Below are 19626 nucleotides of genomic sequence, written 5' to 3'. Positions count from 1 at the left end.
CGTGCCCGTTTTAAGCGCAATATTTTGTCACGAAAAGATGCTCGACTATGGAAAAAAGTTCGACGTGTAGGTGACTGAATTTTCGGTTAGTTTCGGTAGCCAAATGCATAGTAACAAAACGGAACGATGTGTCCTACACAAGAATCTTTCAGGAAAAACTGGACATCTGCTATGTAACTGAGAGTCTCCTCATTGAAACATCTGAAGTTATTCAAAGGTAAATTATTTTATTTGATTCCTTTGCTGGTTTTTGTGAATATGTTGCGTGCTAAATGCCAACGCTAAATGCTAAGCTAGCTATCACCACTCTTACACAAATTATTGATTTTCTCTGGTTCTAAAGCATATTTTGAAAATCTGAGACGACAGGATTGTTAAGAAAAGGATAAGCTTGAGAGCAGGCATATTTATTTCATTTCATTTGCGATTTTTAGAAATCGCTAACGTTGCGTTATGGTAATGAGCTTGAGGCTGTAGTAACGATACCGCATGCGGGATGGGGCAGACTATGAGGTTAAACAATAACTAAACTGTAGTACAGTAATGAATCTCACAGCCTCTCACTGTACAATTATACAGAAGGAGGTGCTACATGTCTTTTTTTTAAATGATTTTAATTTACTTAGTATTTGAAGATTACAACGTAGAATATGAATCTTTCTCACACTAGACTTGATCAAAACTTCCTGGAACCTGACTCAAGTGTTTTATATTCTGTCAGAACATCTGTTTTTAAGGTCTGTTCTGTTTCCCCCTAACTCATAGTCTGTCGTTAATTACTCACTTCCTTCCCTCACCCAGAATCCTTTGCAAAAAAACAACATGAACACACTCACCAAGTGGTGAAACGTCAATGGGAGAAAAAAAAGTTTGTATTTCTTTAGCAGCGAGAAGCTAGCTGCACCTAGATCTAGTCTAGCCCATCGTTGGGGTGGGTGGCAGCATGAATACGCCCTATCTACATGAAACAGCGGCCCATATGTGACATAGCATGGAGACAGGGGAATGTAAACAGAGGGATGTCTGCACCGCACTCTGCGCTCTTCTAAACCTTATCTCACTATACACCGGGGTCAAGGGTCAGGGTCTGTTTGTGCAACAGGTTTATGGTGCCCACATAAGCAGATAGAGGTCTACATGGAAATGTGGTGCGAAGATAGGCTACAAATAGGATTCCAGTAAATCCAGATATAACAAAGGCTCTTTATTGTGATACCAAAATGCAAGACCTCTCGCCATAACCTGTCACTCTCTCTCTCCCTCTCGCTCTTTCTCCTTTTTCATTCTCCTCTCTAGATCTCTTTGTGTCTCCTCTCTTGCTCTCTTTCTCTCTCTCTCACTCGCTCTCTCTCTCTCTCTCACTCTTTCTCCTTCTTCCTTCTCATCTCTAGATCTCTTTGTGTCTCCTCTCTTGCTATCTCTTTCTCTCTCTCTCTCTCTCTCACTCTTTCTCCTTCTTCCTTCTCTCTAGATCTCTTTGTGTCTCCTCTCTTGCTCTCTTTGTGTCTCCTCTCTTGCTATCTCTTTCTCTCTCTCTCTCTCTCTCTCTCTCTCTCTCTCTCTCTCTCTCTCTCTCTCTCTCTCTCAGAGAAGAGAGTTGTATGTGTTTCCTCTTAACAGGAAATAGCTTTGTAAACAGAGAACAGAGTGCAGTTCGTCCCATGATCCCTGAGTGTTTATTAAGGTGTACTGTAGTCTGGAGGAGGCTGTCTGACGGCTGATGGATAATGGAGTAGTATTATGTGGGCCTGTATTCTGCTTCAACGTAGGTTCATAGTTCGCTTCATTAACCCTTTAGTCTCTATGACTGTTTTTCGACTTCTTCTAGCCTTCACCGTACAAAGCCCTCAAATTCAAATGTGGCCCTTGACGCCTGCTTTTTCTAATTCTTCCCCTCAAATCAGGGGATGATTTAAAACCTGGGTGCAGCTAATTATCAGGTAGAAACAAGCTGGGTAGGATCTGAATACCCCTGGTATAGCCTATGGGGAATGAATAATGCCCAGGTTGTATAGTGTACAGAAGGTTTATATTCTGCTGTGGAAACGTGAATAGCAATGTGCTGTAACGTATACCTTACATGCCTGCTGTGACTTCCAGGAAGGTTGCCCCTGTCCCTGTTCTGTAGGGGGTCCTGTTTATGTCACCCCCTGTAGGGCTTCAAGGTCCACAGTTGAATTTGAGGGCGTTATACTGTCAAGGCTAGAGTAAACCTCTGTCCCACCTGGCAAACCACAGCGGTGTCCCAAATAGCACCCTATTCCCTTCATAGGCTTGTGGGCCCTGGTCAAAAGTAGTGCGCTACACAGGGAATAGGGCGCCATTTGGGAGGCGCCCGGTGTGGCCTGGGCATTTACTGCCATGTCAGACCGCTATGCTACACTAAACAGACGTACAAGATACCAGACCTGGGTCTCAGGGATGGCTAACTCTGGAGGTCCCTTCCGTCTCTCTGAAACTGGATGAATTGGTGCCTACCGGGGTTGATTGTCAACCTTTTTACTGAAGAATGTGTTTTGTTTTCTATCATTGATGTGCATTGACGTGTACACAGGGCTCGTCTGTTGAAGGAAGCCTCGTTCTCGGCTTGACTCCCTGTCAGAATAAAGGTGCAATGAAAATGAAAGCACTACGTATACTTAGCACACCTATCGGACAGCTACAGTCTACTCCTGTTTATGTGTTCTGTGACAAAGTATGCCACCGTGCACAAATACAGTACAATGAGTGCATCAGATTTTGAGCAAGTGTTCCGTATTGCTAACGCTGCTCTCTTAAAAACGAAACCATAGAGGACCAGTATTTGGCCTTCTCTTTATGCTTACTGCATGGCTTCAGGTGAGACGGAGTGGAAATGATACACTGTCAGGTTTCGGCGAGACCAGGAAGGTTGCTGTCAGATTTTGCCCATGTAAAGACCATGGGGGGGGGGGGGGGTATGGATGGATGGAGGGATTCAAGGAGGGTGTCAGGATAGAATTATTATGAAGCCGGTCCGACAGGCTGTCAATTTATTGATCCGCTCCAGGCAGAGAAGGAACTGCGCATCTGTCGGTGGAATCTGGCGCGTGTGTGTGTGTGTGTGCGTGCGTGTGTGTGCGTGTGTGTGTGCTAGAGTGTGTCCATATATCCGTGGACGTGTGTGTGCTAGCGTGTGTGCATATATCTGTGGACGTATGTGTGCTAGCGTGTGTGCATATATCCGCGGACGTGTGTGTGAGAGTGTGTGAGAGTGTGTGTGTATGTGTGTGTGTGTGTGTGTGTGTGTCAAATCAAATCAAATGTTATTTGTCACATACACATGGTTAGCAGATGTTAATGCGAGTGTAGTGAAATGCTTGTGCTTCTAGTTCCGACAATGCAGTAATAACCAACAAGTAATCTAGCTGTGTGTGTGTGTGTGCGTGTGCGTGCGTGCGCGCGCGTGCGTGTGTGTGCGTGTGTGTGTGTGTGTGCTAGAGTGTGTCCATATATCCGTGGACGTGTGTGTGCTAGCGTGTGTGCATATATCCGCGGACGTGTGTGTGAGAGTGTGTGTGTATGTGTGTGTGTCAAATCAAATCAAATTTTATTTGTCACATACACATGGTTAGCAGATGTTAATGCGAGTGTAGCGAAATGCTTGTGCTTCTAGTTCCGACAATGCAGTAATAACCAACAAGTAATCTAGCTGTGTGTGTGTGTGTGTGCGTGTGTGTGTGTGTGTGTGTGTGTGTGCGTGTGTGTCCTAGCATGTGCGCATATATCCGCGGACGTGCGTGTATGTATGCGGTGGGGATAATATACCCTGTGGCGGGGACGACAGGCAAACGTTTAGACTACAGGGATGTGTAGGGACAGACAGGGGAGCTGGCGGGTGAAACATGAATGAGGGCCAGAGGGAAGACCGTTAATGTCGCTTATTAGCTGGCCTGCACATAGTTTCACCAAATGGTGTAAAGGAAAGCCCAAAAAAGGGTAACTTGCGTGTGGCATCTAGAGTGTCTGTTTTATTCTGCGAAAAGCTCATCGGGTTTTAGAACAGCTAGTTGCATGGAGTCAGAGGAAGCTAAGTAGCTTTTGCACTTGCCTGGGTGCAACTGTGTTACCTTTATCAAGACATAAACAAACACATAGATACCTTGTCAAAATATCTTTCTGTAGGTACAATATGTTAAGGCATGTTTAGGGAGAACAAGTATGGTAATGGCAGTTGATTTAAAAAAAGAAATCCAAGTTACTCTTCAAACGAGTTGTGTGAACTGGGCCTGTGTACTGTATTATTCTGTACAAGGGAACCGAGGGGGTCCGTCTGTGCCACTGCTGAAGAGAGAGTGTCCAACTACAGATAGATAGAGCACTGTGCTCCTCCAGAGCTCTGCAAGTTATGACCTGCCCTTAAACAAACAAGAAAGAGAGAGATAAGAGAGGGAATGAGAGAGGCTGGATGAGGTTGTGCTGTCCGGCCAGACGACGAGGCAGGCAAGGAAAACAATGGTTCAATTCAGCTCTTAGGTTTCAAAATCTGCAACAACAAAAAAACAGTGAATGGGTGTGGGGGAGAAGTTAGGGAGAGACGGGAGAAGTATGGGGAGGGTCAGAGGGTTTGTGGAGATGGGGGGAGAGAGAGAGAGGGGAGAGGGTGGGTGACTGTAGGGGTGCAGGGGGCTTAAATGGTTTCTTTTCCTCTACTGTATGTATAAAGTCTGATGCCAGGAGAAGTTGTAGAAGAATCTCTAGAGGACTAGCATAGAGCCTAGGGGAACCCCTAGTGGCTGAGGAGGCCCCATCTATTTACCTCTTTACTTTAAAGGCAAGAAGGGGGAGATGTAGAGAGAGATGGGGGGGAGATAGGAATGGGTCTCTTGTTTTATTACGGGACTGACTGGGTTTGCTAGCTGCTTTCCCCTGTCCAGCTGGTTCTAATTAAAGTCATAGGTAGTGCTACAGTGCAGTGTGGGATGGATGAAACAAAGTCGGCTGGTTTTCCAGCATCAGAATCTGAACCAGTCCAGTTGAGTTCCCATGGCGCTACTACTTCCCCACAGACATTCCCCTCTTTCTTTCTTCCCTTCTTCCCCCTCTTCTCTTCCTCTTTGTTCTCCTCGGGTTTTTTTTTTCGCTCATTGTTTCCTTCTTTCTCCCTAAATCCGAAGTACTGCGCAAATGGGAAACAGCTCCGGGTTGGCCACAGAGGGTAGAGAGTCAGGACGTGGAGGCAGAGAGAAGCAGAGAGAGGTTCAAAGTGCGGGAGGCGCCGAGTATTACAGAGGAGGTCCACTGAGCATGCCCCAACATGCCCATAACACAAAGCCTAGCCTACTAAAGCGTCCTGTAGTACAGAGTACTACACTTACTAGTATACAGTACTAGTCTTACTGTATATCATTCTAACATTCTTTCTAACTCAGTAACGCATTGGCACTGTTTTTGAGTTTTTTTGCCCGCGTGAACTGTTGAAAATGACTTTTTTGCAATTACTGCTTTATCACCTGAAGGAAAGTTGACCGGGAACCGAAGAGTTTTACAAACCAATATGTGCCTAGCTTAGACACAGAGGAAATCAATCGGCCGTAGCCTACATTTTATTTCACGTGTTAACAACAGTCTCTAACATAGCTCAGCCTCACAAACAGAGAAAAAGGTGGGAAGAAAAAGTGGCCAATGAATTTGTGAATTTGAAGAGTGCACATAAAATCTGTCTTTAGTGTTTTGCTGTAAATCATGTTCAACATAGGGGCCGAGCGAGCCATGAGAGAAATTACAACTATTTGGCACGGCTCAGAAAAAAAACTCCAGAGTTGAGAAAGGAGCAAGTCGTTATTTAGAAGTACATGTTTATACATCCCACACAGAGAGGCCCTCCTCTCTCTCCCTGGGCTTTAAGCGTACTGTCGGGCAAAACCTCACACCGCGCACACACAAATACACACATACAAATACACACATACACAATCCTCTGCCTCATGTTGTGTACAGGACTTCACTTCAACTGCTACGAAAATGACATACAAAACAATTACGTTGTTGTATTGTCGATTTTCTCCCAGTTTTAAGTGAAAGAGTCAATAACAGGATGCGGGCCCTTTGTGTGGGCCTCTCATTACCCCTAACTGGTCTTGGTATTGTAGTCCACCCACAGTGAGTGCTCGGGGCACTATCACACATTTGTTTACCTATGAAATGTATGAAGTTCTTTATGTTTAGGGCAGCAAGAGGGTGGGAGTCATTAGTGCCAAACACCATTTACACACAAAAAAAAGAGAGCAAAGACAATACTGGGAAGTGGTCCAGTTTGTTAGCTAATCGGGTTCAGGTGCTGTCATGGATGCAGTCTCGCTCTGCACGCGATGGTCATTAACTAGACGGACATACTAGAGCAAGAACAGATAGAGGAGGCTGGACTTCTCTCGCTCTCTCTATCAATTTCAATGTATGCCCCTCTCGCTGTCTTAAACTGCAACTCCTCTCTCTCTTTGCCCCTCTCTCGCTTGCTCTATCTTGATCTTGATCTCCTCTCTCTCTCTCTCTCTCTCTCTCTCTCTCTCTCTCTCTCTTTCTCTCTCCCACCCTCGCTCCCTCTCTTACCCCGTCTCTCTTTTCTCTGTTTATCTCCTCCCAGTCTCTCTTCTCCCTCTTATTACCCCCTCTCTCTTCGCTCTCTCTCCTCCTGCTTTCTCTCCTCTCCCTCTCTTTCGCCTCCCCTCGCTCGCTCTCTCCTCTCTCGCTCTCCCCTGTAGTGTAAAGAGTATGAATCATGGCTCCATGGCTGGGAAACATCAGCCATTCAAAGGGGGATGAGCGGCAGTCACACGGCAGTCAGTGTGTGTTCCCGTACTATACACCAGAGGTGGAGGGAGCGACGGAGGGAGGGAGGGAAGGAAGGAGGTAAAAGAGGGAAGGAAGTGAAAGAAGGAGGAAGAGACATGGTAAAGAGGGAGATAGAGAGGGGGTGAAAGAGGGATGAGGTAGAGAGAGAGAGAAAGGTGAGGAAAAGAGGGAGGTAGTGAGGTACAGAACAACACAGCTGAACTGCACTATAGGTGACTTGTATGGGGATGTATATATACCGTTTACATACACTTATGTTGGAGTCATTAAAACTCGTTTTTCAACCACCCCACAAATTTCTTGTTAACAAACTGTGGTTTTGGCAAGTCGGTTAGGACATCAACTTTGTGCATGACACAAATAACTTTTCAAACAATTGTTTACAGACAGATTATTTCACTTATAATTCACTGTATCACAAGTCCAGTGGGTCAGAAGTTTACATACACTAAGTTGACTGTGCCTTTAAACAGCTTGGAAAATTCCAGAAAATGATGGCATTAAGTCATGGCTTTAGAAGCTTCTGATGGGCCAATTGACATAATTTGAGTCAATTGGAAGTGTGCCTGTGGATGTATTTCAAGGCCTACCTTCAAACTCAGTGCCTCGTTGCTTGACATCATGGGAAAATCAAAAGAAATCAGCCAAGACCTCAGAAAGAAAGTTGTAGACCTCCACAAGTCTGGTTCATCCTTGGGAGCAATTTCCTAACGCCTGAAGGTACCACGCTCAACAAACAATAGTACGCAAGTATAAACACCATGGGACCACGCAGCCGTCATACCGCTCAGGAAGGAGATGTGTTCTGTCTCCTAGAGTTGAACATACTTTGGTGCGAAAAGTGCAATCCCAGAAAAACAGCAAAATACCTTGTGAAGATGCTGGAGGAAACAGGTACAAAGTATCTATATCCACAGTAAAACGAGTCCTGTATCGATATAACCTGATAGGCCGCTCAGCAAGGAAGAAGCCACTGCTCCAAAACTGCCATAAAAAAAACAGACTACGGTTTGCACATGGGGACAAAGATCATACTTTTTGGAGAAATTTCCTCTGGTCTGATGAAACGAAAATAGAACTGTTTGGCCATAATGACCATCGTTATGTTTGGAGAAAAAAGGGGGAGGCTTGCAAGCCAAAGAACACCATCCCAACCGTGAAGCATGGGGGTGGCAGCATCATGTTGTGGGGGTGTTTTGCTGCAGGAGGGACTGGTGCACTTCAGAAAATAGATGGCATCATGAGGGAGGAAAATTATGTGGATATATTGAAGCAACATCTCAAGACATCAGTTAGGAAGTTAAAGCTTGGTCGTAAATGGGTCTTCCAAATGGACAATGATCCCAAGCATACTTCCAAACTTGTGGCAAAATGGCTTAAGGACAACAAAGTCAAGGTATGGGGTGGCAGGTAGCGTAGTGGTTAGAAAGTTGGACTAATAACCGAAAGGTTGCAAGATCAAATCCCGAGCTGATAAGGTCAAAATCTGTGGTTCTGCCCCTGAACAAGGCTGTTAACCCACTGTTCCTAGGCTTTCATTGAAAATAAGAATTTGTTCTGAACAGTCTTGCCTACTTAAATAAAGTATTTGAGTGGCCGTCACAAAGCCCTGACCTCAGTCCGATTAGAAAATTTGTGGGCAGAACTGAAAAAGTGTGTGTGAACAAGGAGGCCTACAAAAATGTGACTCAGTTACACCAGCTCTGTCAGGAGGAATGGGACAAAATTCACCCAACTTATTGTGGGAAGCTTGAGGAAGGCTACCTGAAATGTTTGCCCCAAGTTAAACAATTTAAAGGCAATGCTACCAAATACTAATTGTATGTAAACTTCTGACCCACTGGGAATGTGAAATAAAGAAATAATTCTCTCTACTATTATTCTGACGTTTCACATTCATTAAAATAAAGTGGTGATCCTATCTGACCCAAGACAGGGAATGTTTACTAGGATTAAATGTCAGGAACAAATAAATGCATTTGGCTAAGGTGTATGTAAACTCCCGACTTCAACTGTATGTGTAGTAGACTGCATGTAGACTGTTTGAACGTTTCCTCTTCGGTGTGACAGGAAGCCGTTTATCGTTGTAGCAGTCCGAGAGAGGCCCTGCTCTGTAGTAATAAGATGTGTGTGCTTTCAGAGACACTTCTGTCGGTTGAACATCTGCAAGCTTATTATATAATTCACACACACAGCCTTTTACCCTTTAACCTTTTGGCAGGTGGCACGAACCTGGTCATTCACGCGCACGCGCACACCCACACAAACACATACACACATACAAACTGCTGTCGCCTAAGCACGTCATCAAGGCGTCCATCCAGAATTGTCCTTCCACCGCCAGATGACACTACAGTCAGACAACAAAGAAAGAGAGTTTGTCTCTGTCCTAAATTATCACCCAATTCCTTATATATATATATAATGTACTACTTTTGACCAGAGCTCCATGAGCCCTGGTCAAAAGTAGTGCTCTTTATAGGGAATAGGGTGCCATACGAACTCTCTCTCTTTGTCCTCGGAGTGTTGTCTCACTGTAATGTGATTATTCTGGACGCCTTGTTGATGGGGTTGGCTACTTGTTGATGGGGTAGACTACATATCCCATTACTGTCAGGATATATATACCATGCTCATCCATTAGGTGCCCAGACCATCCCTGGCTCCCTGGCTCTCTCTCTAATATCGGGTTATAGCGGTGGGTGGGTAGATTGGATTGACCTTGAGATTTAGAAACCTTTTATGGTTCTGTTTGGTCCTACAGGAGACTGACTGGTGGGTTGACCTTCTATTACTAAAATAATGATGAGACTAGACTGCTGCCCTCCGCCCAGCGTGGACAGCTGTGGTCGGCGGACCGGCTGCCTGCCCTGAGGTGTTGAGGTGGCTGTGGTGGTCGGTGTGTGTCGGTGTGTGTGCGTGCGTGCGTGCGTATCTGTCTTACACTCTCTACTCTCTCTTCGCCACTAGGTTGAGTAGCGATGGCTTGAACGTGAGAGTGCCAACGTTGTGGTTTTGAAGGGGATATGTTGGCATTTCCCTAGTATTGGAAACATTCAAAAGAATATTTGGTTTTGAAGTAAATGAAGATAAATTATGACGAGCGTAGTGCCATATCAAAGTACATAGAAGGCGTATGATGGTCAGTGACAGGCGATCATTAGGAAAGACGAACTGGAGCTAGATGACTCCAAAGCCTCTAATCATAGGCTATTCACCATAATATACACTGGCAGCAGTAGGATGGTAATTCAGTCCTGATGGATTGAGGTTCCGCGGGCCGGGGAGAGTTCCGCTTTACGGTCTACGGTCCTACACTGACCAAACCACTACAGACCATTCTCCTTTTTAGACTCGGTGACTCCCGTCCATTTCCAGCTCTCAGGGCTACAGTCAGCCAGTCAGTCAGGATAGAATAGAGGAATGTGGTATTGCCATTGCTGCTATCTGACCGGCCAAGTGGCAATTTTGCGGCCTGGTCTGTTTTCCTCGTTTGGCCTCCCCTCTGCGGAGGCCTGTGTGTGTGTATGTGTGTGTGGGCGTGCGTGCGTGTGCGTGTGGACCGGGCTGAGCCAACCCTCCAGTCATTCCTTTGCTGTGTAGTCAGAGCTTCACGTCAGTGTCGAGGTTAACCCCAAAGACCGAGAGACCAGGCCACAGATGTTCTGATAGGGAAGTCGAAGCTCGTTGATTGGTTAAGCCCTGTGAACTGTTCCAAGGCTTTGGTTTGGTCTCTGTGCTCCAGTAACAGCAGCAGGATAACAGCACCACAACACATCTAGTCCTGCCAGGGCTGGCTCCCTTTACGTGGGACAGGCAACTGCTATACTGGAGTCCTGGGCCCATATTCATAAAGCACCTCAGAGTAAGAGTGCTTTTATAGAATTCGATCCTCCCTGTCCATAAAATCGTATTCATTAATGATCTAAGAGGAAACATTTATCAGCACTCCGACGCTGAACCATATTCTCTCTAGTTGGTTCGCTGAATTAAATAGCAGTCCCTGGTCCACATATAATTTAACGTATATGCCATTTAGCAGACATTTTTATCCAAAGAGATTTAGTCATGCATGCATACATTTTACATACAGTACTCCCAGGAATTGAATCCACTATTCTGGAACTGCAGGCACCACGCTCCACCAGCTGAGCTATAGGGCCACAGTCATGACCCAGTCATGAGCCCTCATTGTCAGCCCAAATAGAAACACTGTCTTCTCTTCCTCCCTTAGTCATTAAGGAACAAACATGGGAAAGTAACCATACCGTATAGCCGCATACCGTACATGTCTGCCAAACCATGAAACGGTGCTCTCTCTCTCGCTCCAACCCTTGTCTCTCTCTCTCTCTCTCTCTCTCTCGCTCTCTCTCTTTCTCCCACCCCTGTCTCTCTCTCTCTCTCTACCTTTTTCTCTCGCTCTCTTTCTCTCCTTCCTAACCCTGATGTATGCTACATAGTTAAGTACTCTGCAATTTACTGGGCCATATCGATAGGCCATCCTTTTAAGTGGTTTGCCTTTGACTTTACATTTCCCCTAAAATTATCTCCCAACATCTGTGTCCTGTGGGAAAGGTATCTTGGTGTTTTGTTGCTGGAAAGAAACACTGTTGTTTTTGTTCTCTCTCTCTCTCTCTCTCTCTCTCTCTCTCTCTCTCTCTCTCTCTCTCTCTCTCCCCTCTCTTTTTTCTATATTTTTCTTCTTGTGATACAGAGGGCTTGATAATGGCTGTGGATCCAGAAATAGCATTAGCTGCAGCCTGTAGCTCACAACACACACAGGAAATGACTGGGCGCCCCACCCAGCCTGCAGCCGACCGTACCTCAGGGGCAGAGCTTGCTCCAGGCTAGTCTGTACAGCAACCACACGCTCTAGCTAACTCCAATGTAGACTATAGCAGGCAGCCACATGCTCTTAGGCCGTACCTCAGAGCCAGGGTTAGCTCTGTGCTGTAGCCTAATGTTTGCCTGGCTAACCAGACTCCTTTCACGCCTGCAGACATTCGTTTCTTCTCTGCAATGAGTCTGGATCTGAGTGCCTCCCTGACCCTTCACAGAATGCGAACACATTCGGGGCCGTGCGATTGGTCCAGAAACGTATGGGTTGGGCCAGAGCCAGAACACACGTGGGTAAAGCATTGGTTTTGATACTCTGATTGGTTTGACGATCCAATCACTGTTGACTTTGTCTTGTGAACAACACCCCTCATTCCCCTTGTCACCACAGACGAGTAAAGTATGTAGCAAACGACAGACAGAGCAGTGTGAGTTGTCAGGCTAGCCTAATGTAGCCTACAGCAGGCCATCTCTCTAGCTAACTCTGGGCTAGCCAATGTACAGCAGGCCATCTCTCTAGCTAGCTCTGGGCTAGCCCATGTACAGCAGGCCATCTCTCTAGCTAGCTCTGGGCTAGCCAATGTACAGCAGCCGGTCTCTCTAGCTAGCTCTGGGCTAGCCAATGTACAGCAGCCGGTCTCTCTAGCTAGCTCTGGGCTAGCCAGTGTACAGCAGCCGGTCTCTCTAGCTAGCTCTGGGCTAGCCAATGTACAGCAGCCGGTCTCTCTAGCTAGCTCTGGGCAGCCACTTACTCACATTCCAACTGGGAAACTTCTAGACTTATAGCAAAGTACTATGAGAGTCACTTATCTCTGTGATTGAAATAATTAGTGTTGGTGTAGCAGCCCCCATCAAGCCTTCTGACAGGCCCAGTCAGGCCCAGTCAGGCCCAACCAGGCCCAGTCAGGCCCAGCCAGACCCAGTCCAAGCTGTAATTCAGGCTGAACAACATGCTTTATTGATTTAAGATCTGTGGTGAAGGCAGAGAAAGCCCCTGGCTCTTTCAGCGCTCATCAGAAGTGGCTGAGCACAGTGGGTGTGTTGTGTCCAGCCGGGTATGAGGGTCGAGGGGAGGCTGAGAGTGGGAACAAGGAGGCTCTTGTTCTGATCTGGAGCTACAGACGGGAAAGCGGAGAGACGGGAAAGACCAGAGCCCTAGTCTGGAGTCTGGTGGAGTCAGTCACCAGTGTGTCCGACTCCAGTATGTACGACTATTTGTCACTGTCTGTCTCCTCCATTTGTTTGTCTCCTCTCTCACTCTGTCTTCATCTGCCTCCCTCTCTCTCTCTCTCTCTCTCTCTCTCTCTCTCTCTCTCTCATATCCCTCATTATCTCCCCTTTTCTCTTTCCTTCCCTATCTCTCTCTCTTTCGATTCTGACTTATTTTAAGAAGACCACCTTTGAGATATTAGACTAACGGACAGAAATAGTCGCAGCTCATCCGGCATTTCTGAAAACAATTGGCTTTGTTTTTTTCGCAAACATACTTGGTGTCTGCAGCTCTGCTTTTAGGGGACACAAACATAGATTAGAGGCCTGGCTGTGGACATCTGGAGTATGTCTCAAGTCTCCAGTTGAAACATATGACGTACACGCCCGCACTTAGTCCCCTATGAGCCTCGCTCGCTGTCAGGGCTTCTTCTGGGGATGAGAACAAATGAACAAGGGAAGGAGAAAACGGAGTCTGTTAAAGCTGGAGTCAAAGTTAAGTCCCAAATGAGCCCAAAGCCAATCCTGGCTGACACACAGACACATGCAAGAAAGCACATGCACGTGCACACACACACACACACACCATATGTTTTATTATCCTTGTGGGGATCCAAAATGTATTTACATTCAAAATCCTATTTTTCCTAACCCCTAAACCTAACCCTGACCTTAACTCCAACTTTAAGCCCCTAACCCTAAACACAACCCGTAACCTAATTCTAACCCTAAACCAAACCCTTTAAACTCAGCTTAAAATAGCCTTTGTGGGGGTGTGTCCTTTACTATCCTTTACTATCCTTGTGGTGACTTTTGGGGATTTCCGGTACCTACGAGGATAGTAAAACAAGCCGAGACACACACATACATACAAACACACACACACATATACGCACACAGCCACACACAACAACAACAGCAGGGGTTGGAGAGAGGGAAGGAGAGCCATCTTAGGGGCTGTAGTTTTAGTCTGTTGGCTTGGAGGAGGAAGATAACTGTTTCAGAGTTACAGATGTTAGCAGAGAGCCTGTCAACAACATCTTTGAGAAGTGAGTTCTATGCTGCTTTCTCCCACTGTCCGGCGCGTATTGCTTTCAGGTTTGCGTGCCGGTGTGAAGTTATGTTTCTCTCCCTCTGTTCTGTTTCGCAGCGACCACGAAGAAAGGCAGTCCAGGGTGGGGGGTGGAGAGAGCGTTCGGAGGGAATGGACCGATCACTCTAGCGAAGAGCACAACCGCCACAACCTCTGTGGATGGGGTCACGTTCTCCGAGGCAAACCTCCTGCACCAGGTATACAGTGTCTGCCTGTCTGTCTGTCTGCCTGCCTGCCTGTCTGTCTGCCTGTCTGTCTGTCTGTCTGTCTGTCTGTCTGTCTGTCTGTCTGTCTGTCTGTCTGTCTGTCCCCCAGCCCGAGGCCTCTCTCTCTCTCTCTCCCCCTCTGGGTTTTACCCGAGGAAGCTTAGCTGGCGTGAAGGGCAAGCACCAACCTGTCCCCCAGCTCACACACACTATATGACGCCTCTCATACCCATCTACATGTAAAGAAACCAGCCTCACTCCTTCCCCTCCAGTTATACGAGAAGCTATTTGTTTTATGTCTTGACATGACCGAAACTCCTCCATCCTCCCCGAGAGTTAGGTTAGGGATTACTGTCTCACGTCATCAGCCTATATATCATGCATACTGTATACCATAGATATAGAACCCCTGTATACAGTCTCAAACAAATATGCTTGATTATAAACCCTTGGATATTTCAACAACCTCCGTATAGCCTCTCATACATGTATGTTCAATACCAACAAGGGAGAACAAAAAGAGGTGGATTCAACCACTTGTCTAAGCACACATATAGAGTCATTGTCTTGGAGTAAACACCCACATTCCCTCCCCTCCTGACTAAATCCTGAGTTTGACTCTCTCATTTCATTACCCATGGGCAATGCCCTCCCTCTTCTCACTGAGGCTAATGCTAGGAGTGTTAGCGTGCTGTCCCATTTCTCGGTGAGGGTTACGCTAGTCCTCATTAGCGTTTGTTTTATTGCTAAAGATAACCATCGCCATCTCCAGGGAGGTCTCACCACTGACCACACACAGCACTATTCTCTCCAGTAGGGACTGGTCTAATGGAGGGTGGTGCTAGACTGATTTATGACTGATTATCCGCCTTGATAGTTTGGTAATGCTGGGCAGTTTGTCGTTTAATCTTAACTTTCTTCCTCAGTCGCTGTCCTGGTGACGGCAGTAAATCCACACAGAGAACAAACGCTGCTCTTCTGAGACACAATTGTGTGTTGTTTTATTTTTTATTTTTGTGTAGGCCTATGTGCCAAGTAAAGATTAATGGGGCTAGTTGATTCACCATGCAGAAAACTTGTTCAGTGCTATCTGGGAGCATATGTCATGAAGATGTTACAAACCACGTTATCGTCTTGTTGTCCTGTAGTCTTTCTCAGGAAATAATTAGAGTAGGTGGGTTAGAATCACTCACTATTACCCTCAAACACATACACAGTAGTGTAAAGTACTTGTAAGTAAAAAATACTTTAAAGCACTACTTAAGTTGTTTTTGGGGGTATCTGTACTCTACTTTACTATTTATATTTTAGACAACTTTTACTTTTACTTCACTACATTCCTAAAGAAAATATTGTACTTTTTACTCGTTACATTTTGAATGTTTAGCATGACAGGAAAATGGTCCAATTCATGCACTTATTAAGAGAACATTCTGGACATCCCTACTACCATTGATCTGGTGGACGCACTGAAACACAAAGGCTTTGTTTGTTAAAAAAAAAAACATTTTAAAAATAGATAAATATTAACTTTGACAATTGGGTACTTTTTCCACCACTGCACACACACACAGATACTTTGGCCTGTATTCCTAAACCTGTACATTGGCTAAACCTGTTGCCTGTGTTTTATATGCTGAAAATTTTCAGCAGCTTCCAGTAAATCCGTACAGGCCCTTTATTGTGATACCAAAATGCAGGACCTTTCGCATACCCTGTCACTCACTCACTCTCTCTCTCTCTCTCTCCCTCTCTATCTCTCTGTCTCTCTCTATCTCTCTGTCTCTGTCTGTCTGTCTGTCTGTCTGTCTGTCTGTCTGTCTGTCTGTCTGTCTGTCTGTCTGTCTGTCTGTCTGTCTGTCTGTCTGTCTCTCTCTCTCTCTCTCTCTCTCTCTCTCTCACACACACATTCACACTCACACACACTCTGGTGCTCTATTGTTTACAAGGTTCAGGATCCTGTGCGTGACAAGTAGCTATATTCCCCCCGCTCCGTTGTATTGTCACATTTAACACCTGAACAAAGGAATGGCTAATTACATGGGATGTTTACCCAAACCTGAACAAACACACACACATATGCACACACACACACAGACACACACCATGGCTACTTCTCCCTCCTTCAATAGCCGACCAGAATTCCTCCTCTAATTTAATTTGACTCCTTTATTGCCCCTTATCATTCACTACGTCATGGGATTCATTTTTATTTCATTCAGGTTAAGTTTATTTGCCCATCTTCACGTCGAATAGCTGAGTGTGTCTTGTTTGACGTATGAAGTATGAACATATGTTAACTTCATAATAATATAATACTATTAAGTTCATAAATAGTAAGGTCATCGTGTTTATTTTTGTCTGACTGTGCCTCTCTGTGTCTCTAGGCCCTGAACGGCTTTGTGCTGGTGGTCACGGCGGAGGGATACGTGTTCTACTCCTCTCCTACTGTTCAGGACTACCTAGGGTTCCACCAGGTAAAATAGGGCCTTTTGACCAACACTGACTGACATACAGTGCACCCACATTATGCATATACTGCTTATAAATGTATTATGTATCGGTTATTCAGGTGTTATGAAGACCCTACAGTATGTAGGTACCTTTCAAGTCAATTCATAGCAGCCATATTACCTAGCTAGCTAATGGTACCATACATGCCACCTCATGGCCGCCGTATCACCTAGCTAGCTAATGGTATCATACATGTCACCTCATGGCAGCCCATATCACCTAGCAAGCTAATGGTATCATACATGTCACCTCATGGAAGCCCATATCACCTAGCAAGCTAATGGTATCATACATGTCACCTCATGGCAGCCCATATCACCTAGCTAGCTAATGGTATCATACATGTCACCTCATGGCAGCCGTATCACCTAGCTAGCTAATGGTACCATACATGTCACCTTATGGCAGCCCATATCACCTAGCTAGCTAATGGTATCATACATGTCACCTCATGGCAGCCCATATCACCTAGCAAGCTAATGGTATCATACATGTCACCTCATGGCAGCCCATATCACCTAGCTAGCTAATGGTATCATACATGTCACCTCATGGCAGCCGTATCACCTAGCTAGCTAATGGTACCATACATGTCACCTTATGTTAGCCCATATCACCTAGCTAGCTAATGGTATCATACATGTCACCTCATGGCATCCCGTATCACCTAGCTAACTAATGGTACCATACATGTCACCTTATGTTAGCCCATATCACCTAGCTAGCTAATGGTACCATACATGTCACCTTATGGCAGCCCATATCACCTAGCTAGCTAATGGTACCATACATGTCACCTCATGGAAGCCCACATCACCTAGCTAGCTAATGGTATCATACATGTCACCTCATAGTAGCCGTATCACCTAGCTAGCTAATGGTATCATACATGTCACCTCATGGAAGCCCACATCACCTAGCTAGCTAATTACACCATCATATGTACACTAAAGACAAATGTCAATATTGTCACAGTTGAATAATTTGCTTGCCAGCTGAGCTTGTTGAACATTCTAATGTGACTCCTCAACTTTAACAGTAATCTGTCAAAAAGCCTATCATCCCCAAAGCGTATCAGTCATAACTGAAGTACCAAGGCTATAATAGGAAGCATAAGTGCATGGAGTTGCGATTGATATGCCCTTGGCTCCCCTTCTCATCACAGACATGTATACAGACCACATTTTAAATGGATGTATTTATAAGTCAGAAGTTCATCGGCCAACAAACTCCAAACTCTCGTTCCGTGCGCACACGCACACACATCATTCCCAGAGAGAGACCTTGACTGAAGTCAAGTACGAGTTTTAGGAAGCCTAGGGGAGAAGAGAGCGAGCATCAAATCACACGCGCTCATCTCACACAGCTCTCTGTCTCCGTCAGACCTACGTTCCCAGCATTCTTTTCACGGCGGAGCGGTTAATGGATGGAAGGGAATGGGAAAACACATGAGTCGTGTGTGTGCTCGGAACACATTGGGCCCAGAAGCACTGCTTGCCCTCTGCAACACGATGCATGAGCCCGGGTTATTGGCCCATACACACACTTACAGTACACACACACACACTTACAGTACACACACACACACACCTACAGTACACACACATACTTACAGTACACACACCTACAGTACACACACATACTTACAGTACACACACACTTAAAGCCAGGGGTGAACGTAAAGCGGTCCAGTACGGCGTCCCGGCAAAATTCTATGATTAGGCCCATAAGCGTGTGCACATAGGACGTCCCGTACGGGGAAGAAATGAAATCTACATTCACCCCTGCTTACAGTGCACACACATACACATGGTGCATGGCCGAGTCACTTGCCTAAAGACAGACGTCACACTGCAGGAGAGAGGCTCTAATCAAATCAAATGTATTTATAAAGCCCTTCTTACATCAGCTGATATATCAAAGTGCTGTACAGAAACCCAGCCTAAAACCCCAAACAGCAAGCAATGCAGGTGTATTCTAATGAATATGTTGATTACTCATGCTCCAAACAACAACACACAGGTTTTTTTTTTTTTTTTAAACCTTTATTTAACTAGGCAAGTCAGTTAAGAACAAATTCTTATTTTCAATGACAGCCTAGGAACAGTGGGTTAACTGCCTGTTCAGGGGCATAACGACAGATTTGTACCTTGTCAGCTCGGGGGTTTGAACTTGCAACCTTTCGGTTACTAGTCAAATGCTCTAACCACTAGGCTACACTGTGTATGCACACACACTCACAGAGAGTGGAATATGGGGGTTGTTTGGGCCTCTGCACCCTAGTGAGCTTTGCTCTTTAATGAGAGATGCACAACCCATCCCACTCCTTCCCCCTTCCCACAAAACATTGAATGGAGCAGACAGTGGCGTATTAGGGCTGCCAAACCACTAGAGGGCAGCACCTGTTAGTTCGTATTCCCAGGAGACATTTGGAAATGACAATCTCATGCATGTCATATATTCCTCTCTAGTCTGTACTGTACTGTATATTGTCTTTTACACTCTTGTCTCCCTCTTTGTCCTGTCTCCCACAGTCAGATGTGGTTCACCAGAGTGTGTTTGAGTTGATCCACACGGACGACAGGGCCTTGTTCAGACGTCAGCTCCACTTCGCCCTTAACCCCAACCAGTTTGATGCAGAGCCAGGGACAACAGAGAGTGAGTAATGCACTATGTTAGTACTCCAGTCTGCTATGTTAGTACTCACACCCTGGTGTTCTACTGCCTAAGCCAGGGGTGTCGAACTCATTCCATGGAGGACCGAGTGTCTGCGGGTTTTGGGTTTTTCCTTTCAATTAAGACCTAGACAACCAGGTGAAGGGAGTTCCTTACTAATTAGTGACCTTAATTCAGCAGTAAAGTACAGGGGTGGAGTGAAAACCCGCAGACACTCGTCCCTCCGTGGAATGACTTTGACACGAGGACTAAGCCAACCTTTGTGGAAAGATTTGATATTGC

General features: G+C 45.7%; 1 pseudogene; it reads left to right on the top strand.

Moving 5' to 3' along the window:
• The window catches only part of LOC115120379 (aryl hydrocarbon receptor-like), a 95191-nt pseudogene that overhangs the window by 64729 nt on the left and 10836 nt on the right, over window positions 1-19626 (top strand).

This window comes from Oncorhynchus nerka, linkage group LG2 (genome assembly GCF_034236695.1).
Source record: "Oncorhynchus nerka isolate Pitt River linkage group LG2, Oner_Uvic_2.0, whole genome shotgun sequence".
Lineage (NCBI taxonomy): Eukaryota > Metazoa > Chordata > Actinopteri > Salmoniformes > Salmonidae > Oncorhynchus > Oncorhynchus nerka.
Note: the sequence above shows the minus strand (reverse complement) of the source record. Positions and strands in the feature narration are given on the sequence as shown.